An 8,761-nucleotide genomic window follows, 5' to 3' on the forward strand; every position below is an offset into this window, starting at 1 on the left:
TCGGCCCTAAGCTTCAGGTGAATGAAGACTGCATTAACTCATTCACCTTTTGACTGTCCCCAACACACATCAGGGGACCCGCAAGTAGCAGGCAAACCATATAGAATAAATGCGGGAAGGAACAATGACGGCTGTGTTCCCCCACTGCTCCCCTGTAATGAACGCACTTGATGCACACGAGAAACCCAGTTTCAGAATATTGTTGTCACAGCATGAGCAAAACCACATGGAGGCCTGGCTGTGAGAGAGAGAAAAGGTGGTTCACATCCCTTCCTCCTCGACTCACTGCCCTTGATGTGACTGCCCCCAACCTACCCCTCCAGGGTGTAGCCATCTCTCTGCCTCCTTTGTGCCACTTTGCGTAATATCTACCCAGGCTGTATGTTTGTGTCCATTGACTTTAACCCGGGTTTGCGGTGCCCTTTCGGCACTTGCAAAATCCATGTTTTCCATGGTACCTTTCTTTTCTGGGTGCACTGGCCACAACTAGATCCTGCGATCCTGAGGCTGAAACAAAACAAAAACAAAACCACCCTTATTTAGAAGTTGTGGGTTGACTCCTAAGAGAACAGATTTGAGTTTACCTGACACCCCCTTTGTTCTGGGAACACTATCTGTATAGGCCGTTGAATTTCACAGTTATCTGAGGTAGGTTCCCACCTCTCCTCCTGAGGGAGATTCAATGTTGAGACGTAGCCCCAAGCATTCCTAAGATGCCTCAGACTGGAGAGTTGCCCGGATTGTGACAGCAGAAACCAAGTCTGTCAGTGAGCAGAGTTATGTTCTCAGTCATGTTGCTTCTTTGGGGGAAAAAATGTGTTTTCCTTTTGTTGTCTGCTGTAATTTGGACATTTGAAAAGAAACCTCACCTCTCAGACGTGGATCTGAGTCGGGGAATTGAAGATTCAAGAAGGTGCAGAAAATGTGGAGCTGCCATGCAGCCAGACCTGCAGGCCAGCTGCTGCGGAGAATGACTGTGACTGACCTGACCTTGGGAGAAACAGAGCAGCTCATTTGGGCTTGGACCCACCCAACCTGGACGGCAACTCAGGAGCCCCAGACAGAGAAAGACACTCACCAGGGGGTGTCAGAGAAAGAGTCCCTTTCTCAGATTACCACCTCCCTTTCCAGGTCTAGGGGCTCAGCCCAGTTACCTTCGGAGGTAACCATTGGGTTGTGCTCTGTGTTGCACTTCCCTTCCACTGTTCCAGAACCTTCCATAAAGTCTTGTTAAATTTTGCAATAAACTGCACAGTTGAGAATGGAGGAGTGGAATCCGGGTGCTGGAGGCTGGAAAGTGGGAAGACGAAAGCTGCAAAGAGATGCTCGCCATCTCACTCCCTGGCCGAGGTTGGCAGATCTGTGGAAGAACACTTGAGCCAAGAAGCTGGGGTGGGGGATGGGGAATGAGGAGTGGGAATATGAAGTCCTTGTATAATAATTGGAATTCGGGGTTCTAGGAATGTCAGAAACAGTGTGAAAAGTTAAAGGCTGGATGGCCCGAAGAAGGAGGGTGTTTTGTGTTACAGGGCTCGGCCCTTCACCCCAACATCTTTATCCACGACTTGAATATTGACCCAGAAGGTGGGTTTAGCATTCTAGAAGATGCCATGAAACAATAAGGAATAAAAGGTATTTGCTGGCAGAATTAGGGTTCAAAGAGATTCTGCGAAATGGGAAATTAGAACCAAAACCAGCCTCGACCTAAAAGTGGTGATCCTGAGGAATGACAGTCGAGCGGAGTGGGCATAAAGCTGGACTTGTTGTTGTGGTCTCTGTCCAGGGGCACTCTTTTCCTCTCCACCGATCATAACTCAAATAAACCCAAGCCAAAAGATAATGGGTTGGCTCACATAACTAGAAAGTGTAGGTGTGCTAACTTCAGGCATAACTGGATCCAGGGATCAAACGACGTTGTCAGTCTCTGATTCTCTCCTGTGTGTCTACACTACTTGTCTCTAATTGGTTTTATTCTTCTTGACACTTCTCTCCTATACCAAGATGATTGCCAGCAACCTGAGACCCATCTGCTTTAGCAACCTTAGAAAGAAATGTCTGTCCCCCAACATCCATATGAAAACCCCGGGGAAGACTCTGATTGGTCCTGCTAGGATCGTCTGCCCACCCTCTGCCCAATCACTGTGTCTAGGGAGTATGGTGCCATATTGGTTCCGCCCAGACCACTGCCCTCTCTCCCTAACTATGCAAAATGAGAGGGGAACACCTTGATTGACCACCACAACAGGAATGGGATGTGGAGAGGTTGATTCCCTCACGGAAGGGGTGCTGGCTGAAAAAGCAACATGCCCGTCATGGTTTCTGCTGCTGACTTATTACCAACGCTAGGCTGGGACCATTTGTTTGGTCTCTGCTACGTCCCAGGGCCAGCACTATGGACTCTTGATAAATGTTTGTTGAGTGATGAGTGAACTTTCTTCTCTGTGGACCTTAGTTCTCTTCTTCTATTGAATAAAGATAATAATCTGTCTACTTACTTCGCATGGTTAGAATGTGGCTCAGGAAGACTGTGGAGGGGATGGGTTTGGAAAAGCATGATCAATCCTCCAAACAACATTGATGATGGTGAACCAGCCAGTGCCACCATGTGATGCTGGCCAGGAGGGTTGGACAACCCTGGGGAAAGCCAGGAATCGTTCTGTTGTTCTGTGATCCCCTTGCCCCTTGCTCTCACTTCAGGGGAATCCAACCCTTCTGGGTGGGAAGCTCAACTTCCCACTATATGCTTTTTATCCATCATACTTGGATTTCGTCTACCCAGAAAACATAGGTTCTATAACAGGATGTTTCCCTTCCTATTGCCCAACTTGCCTGGGATCGGAGGAAGTGGTGCTGAGTAACATTCTAGAGCCACTCTTTCTTCCTTTTTGGAGATCAACTCCTAGCATTGATTTAGCAAACTCCATCCATTGCCTGCTAATTGTTAGGTGGGAGCCAAGTGTGGGTGTAGACACTCCCCAAGTAGAGTCATCTCATGCTCTTGGGAGGGGTGGTCTAATATACGACGATGTTACCTCTCCCTAAATTAATCTGTAACATCGCTGTAATCCCAATAAAAATTCCAGCTATGAAAGCTTACTCTGAAATGTGTGAGGAGGAATAAATTTCTACAGATGCCTACATAAAAGGGGAATGGACAGGAATCTCTCTCTCCCAAATATTTAGGCATACTACAATGACGTTGTTTAAAAACAAACAAAAGAACAGTCTGATGTTAGTGAAAGAACAGACAACCCATGGGGACATGGTGGAGAGTTTAGAAATGGATCCCTAGTTCTAAGGAAGCTTAATACACAATAAAAGGTGCATCAAAGCCTGCTGGTCTTACTGGGAAAATTCTGACTCACTTTATAGGGAAAAATGATGTTATCCCATTACAAGGAGAGTGCTCAGATGGTCAAAGAGTCCATGTGAATGGCCGAATGATAACATTGATAGGAAAAAAAAAAAAAACACATGGAGGGGAATATCTATGAAACCCAGAGCGAGGAAAGGATTTAATAGACAAAATTTCAAAGCACAATCCATAAAGCAAAAAAAAAAGGGGGGGGGGGGGGAAGAGGGGTACTTTACTATATCATAATGAAAGATATCTGTCCCAAATGACACATGACAAAATGAGAGAAGATATGTGCAAAGTCTAAAATTTACAAGATTAGTACAGCCTTAGTGTACAAGGAACTCCTGCAAATCAGCAAGAAAAATGAATGAACAAAGGATATGAGCAGGCACTTGTGGGAAGAGGAAGCCCCCCCAAAATCTAAGAAACCTATGTGGATATGGTCAAAATCACTAGCAGTGAAATTCAGATGATAACAATAAGACATCCAAACAGACTTTTCCCTAAAGAAGACATACAAATGGCCAAGAAGCACATGAAAAGATGCTCAACATTGCTAATCATTAGGGAAATGCAAATCAAAACCACAATGAGATGCCACCTTGCACCCATTAGGATGGCTACTAAGAAAACAGAAAACAACAAGTGTTGGTGAGGATATGGAGAAATTGGAACGCTTTGCAGCTGTTGGTAGGAGGATAAAATGGAAACATGGGTAAACAGTGTAAAATAGGAAAAACGATGCGGTAGTTCCTCAAGAAATTAAGACTAGAACTTCCGTGTGATCCAACAATCCTTTTTTTTTTTTTAACGTTTATTTATTTTGAGAGAGAGAGAGCAGAGGAGGGGCAGAGAGAGAGGGAGAGAGAGAATCCCAAGCAGGTGCAATGCTCTCAGTGCAGAGCCTGGCACGGGGCTCGATCCCACAAACTGGGAGATCACGACCTGAGCCAAAACCAAGAGTTGGAAGCTTGACCATCTGAGCTACCCAGGAGCTCCAAGATGTGGCAATTCTAATTCTGGGTACATACCCTAGAGAATTGAAAGCAGAATCTCCAAGAGATATTTGTGCACACATGTTCATAAGCAGCATTATTCACAGTAGCCAAACAAATGGAAGCAACCCAAGTGTCCATCAACAGATGAATAAACAAGCTGTGGTACATACATACGATGGAATATCATTCAGCCTTAAGAAGGAAGGAATTTCTGACACATGCTACAACACGGATGAACCTCGAGGCTGAGTGAAATAAGCCAGGCAGAAAGAGACTGGCGTAAGTGTATGATTCCACTTATATGAGGTACCTAGAGCATTCAAATGCATAGAGATAGAAAGCAGAATGGTGGTTGCCAGGGGCAGAGGCAAGAAGGAAATAGTAACTCGGTGTTTAATGGGTACAGAGTTTCTGTTTTACAAGATGAAAAGCATTCCTGAGATGGACGGTGGTGACAGCTACACAGCGGTGTGAATGCAATTAACAACGCTGAGCTGTATACTTAAAGTGGTTAAGATGGAAAGATTAATGATGTGGATTCTTCACCATAATTTACAAACCACCACCACCCAAAATATCATGCTACACCTACGTGGTAGGCAGAATTCTAGGATGAGCCCCACTGCCCCAGCCCTGTATAATTCTCTGCCCTTGACTACAGGCAGAACTTATAAGCTTGCCTCTAACCCGTGAAATGTAACAAAGGTGATGGGATGTCAACCCCTGATTAGGTTATGGATTATGGAAAAGGTGAAGAGAATTTGCTGATGTAATGAAAGCCCCTGGTCAGTTGACTTTAATTTACTCAGAAGGGAGATTAGCCTAGGTGAGTCAAACCTAATCATGCAAGTTGTTTTTTAAAAAGGATGTAGAGGGGTGCTGGGTGGCTCAGTTGGTTAAGCATCTGACTCTTTTTTTTTTATTTTTTTTTTAACGTTTATTTCTTTTTGAGACAGAGAGAGACAGAGCATGAATGGGGAAGGGTCAGAGAGAGAGGGAGACACAGAATCTGAAACAGGCTCCAGGCTCTGAGCAGTCAGCACAGAGCCCGATGCGGGGCTTGAACCCACAGACCGCGAGATCATGACCTGAGCCGAAGTCAGACGCTTAACCGACTGAGCCACCCAGGCGCCCCAGCATCTGACTCTTGATATCAGCTCAGGTTGTGATCTCGAGGTCATAGGATCGAGCCCCCAGGTGGGCTTTGGTGTTGTGGAGCCTGCTTGGGATTCTCTCTCTCTCTCTCTCTCTCTGCCCTCCCCCCACTCTCCCTCATTCTCTTTCTCTTTCTCAAAATAAATATTTTTTTTTTTAAAAGGATATAGAGATCAGAGACTCTCCTGCTGACCCCGAAAGAAGCAAGCCACCTTGAGTTCTACAACCACAAGGAGATGAGTTCTGCCAACAGCTTGAGGCAGCTTGGAGGCAGTTCTCTGTCTCTTTGAGCCGCCGATGAGAATGCAGCCTGCCCAATACCTTGATTGCGGGCCGAGCAGGACACCCGGCTGAGCCAGACCCAGACTCCTGGTCCACAGAAAATAGGAGGTAAAAAAACGCATATTATTCCAAGCCACGCCGTTTGTGGTAACTTGCTGCACAGCAGCAGAGAACTAAGGCAATCTTGCAGACAGGCCAGACTTAGCTGAATAAAGCCCAGTGTCACTGTCAGGTGGAAATGTGGGGATGTCGGCGAGGGTATTGTGGTGGAGGACAGACCAGGGCAGCCGTGGTGGAGATACTGCTGTGAAGAGCACACAGCCCTACAACCCCGTGACTCCATTCCCAGGTAGAGATGCAAAAGAAGTGGGCGCAGCTCCATAGGACGTGTACAGCATGATGTTCTGGGGACAAGGGTTGTCAGAGAGAACCTAGGCGTCCATCCCGGGGAGAGTGGGAAGAAACATGGGAATGGCTCACGCCGCGAATTATGCAGCAGGCAGGAGAGGTTAAATGCACGCATAGCAACGTGGATGGGCCTTAATGCTGAGTGTAAAATGTGAGAAATGACACCAGAACCAAAACACTACCATTTGCAGCAAAAAGGGAAAAAAAAAAAAAAACCCATAAAGACACCTTGCAAAAGCACCTACAAGGGGGTGGAGGAACGAGTTCCATTAGCACGTTGCCTCTGCGGAGGAAGGGAATGGAAGTGGGGCAGAGATAAAAGAGAAGAAGGAAAACAAGAGAGGCGTTTTGTATTGACCAAAGATGATAACGCACCCGGGAACTTAACTCCACTTGAGAGTACAATGAACTGTACCTGAGGCCCCGCAGCAGCTGAGGCGTCAGTAAGGTCCACTCCCGCAGAAGGGGACAGCTGGGCAGGGAGAGAAAGGACAGGGGATGCTAATGAAGTGAGACGTTAATTCTGCCCCAGAGGGAGTCCTGCCTTTATATATGTAACGACTTGTAATGGGAATGACAGAGAGCCTAAAACTGTTCAATTTTGTTACTTTATTTATTTTTAATAGAGGGAATTTCGTGGCTGAAATGACCTAGAGGTAGGTTTCAGGTATAGACGGATTCGGGAACTGAGATAATGTCATCAGGATGTCCCCGGGTGCTCTTCCAATCGGCTTGCCTCTGGGTTGTCTTCCTTCTTAGGCTGACCCCATTGGATGACAAAGATGGTCCCTAGCAATGCCAGCTGTACAGTCTCCAGCCAACGAACCCAGAAGTGTGGGCGTCCCTCGTCCAGAGGTTCCCACAAAAGTCCCACAACTAACCCTGAGTCACGGAGTCACATGCCCACACCTGAACCAATCCCCAGGGCTCTGATGGCCACGCCGGGGTGGCATAATCACCTGGGACCGTTTGGGAATCCTGATAGAGAGAATGGCCCAAGCAAGAGCTTAGAAACATGAAGACGGAACAGCAGAATATGAGGTTCCTTGCTGCCTGGCTCAGGCCTGGCCGTCCCAGGGAGGCAGGCACCATTAGAGTCTCTGAGCAGAAGGATCAGATCTGCAATTTGCAGACCACTTGGCAGCTAGCGGTGGGTGGCCTGGGGGGGACCGGGCGACATTCAGGCCCTCTCGCATTTCCTCTGACAAAGAAAATGCCTCCAGAAGTGCCCCCCTCTAAGCCATTCTCCCTGCCAGAGTCTCTTTTCCCAGAAAGCAAAGAGGCCAGCAGGCTCAGAGTGTTTTCAACATAAATGGTTGGGGGAGGGCCCTCTTGGGGTCCTGGGTCATTGCAAGAGAGCTCATATGGAAGCAAATCTATATAATCAGTTGCCAGAAAAGTACTTAACTGGCCTGTATTCATCCTGCACCAGGAGAGCTGCAGAGACAGAATGGTCCCAATCCCTCAACAAAAACCCATTCTGGGCGAGCCCCAGGGTCTGGGGATTCTCCAGCACTTAACCACCAGCCTTTCTGCCCCACCCGGCCCACGAGCACCTGGTGGGTGGCTGCTGCATTCTCTCTTGAGGGCACTGGGGGCAATGCTGGGCTGCGCTGGGCAGGGCTATGGCGGGGGGAGGCATGGGGATCTGAAGACCTTTCTTTATGTGGCCCCCACAACACCTCCCCTCAAGCCACATCTCCCGCTGCCTGGGGTTTTGAACGCAGTTCTCAGGCTTTTTCATGGCTGTAGTGGGCAGCATGTTGCCTAATGAACAGCCAGCTACAAGAGGCTGAGCTCCAACTGTGGGCAAAGAACAGGTAGCACTGCTTTCCCCCAGGATGGGGAGGCTTGGTGCGGGTCTGCACCTGCCTCTGGAGCAGGAAATGCAACAGAGAGAGATGTACAGATTGATTAGAGTGCTTTCAGCTGAAAGAAATAGAAGGCCCAACTCAAAGGGCTTCAACATGAAAAGAGAGGTCTCCTGCACGAGGAAGCTCCGAGGGAGGACAGCTCAGGGCTGGTTAGTTCAGTGCTACAGTGACATCACTAGAGACCCAGGGCTTTGGATGCAGAGCATCAGAAGCTCCAGGAGGAATGAGATCAGCTGAAAAAAAAAATGGGTTTGATCTTATAGACAGCTTCCCGTGCTGTCGTCAATGGGCCAGCTCTGCTCTTGGGGCAGCTTCTCTCATGATCACAGCATGGCTGCCACAGCTCCAGGCATCGCATCCAGACATGACTGCACACAGCAGAGAGGCCACCTCTTCCTGGTTTACTCTTCTTCTTCTTCTTCTTCTTCTTCTTCTTCTTCTTTTTTTCTTCTCCTGGTTACATCTTGTTAAGAGTAAGGGAACTTTTCCCAGAATCCCCCTAGCAGCTTCTGTGTCTTATCTCACTGGCCAGAATTTCATCACGCACTCATTCTTGGCCAGTCTCTAGCAGAGGGCACTGGCTTACAGGGTGTGGACTACCCCAACAGTACCGGATTCTGACCCTCCAGCAGCATCTGTGACACCGAGACGCAGAGGTTCTTCCCTTCACAAGTCAGTGGAGAGGG

The sequence above is a fragment of the Prionailurus viverrinus genome, chromosome A3 (assembly GCF_022837055.1).
Source record: "Prionailurus viverrinus isolate Anna chromosome A3, UM_Priviv_1.0, whole genome shotgun sequence".
NCBI lineage: Eukaryota > Metazoa > Chordata > Mammalia > Carnivora > Felidae > Prionailurus > Prionailurus viverrinus.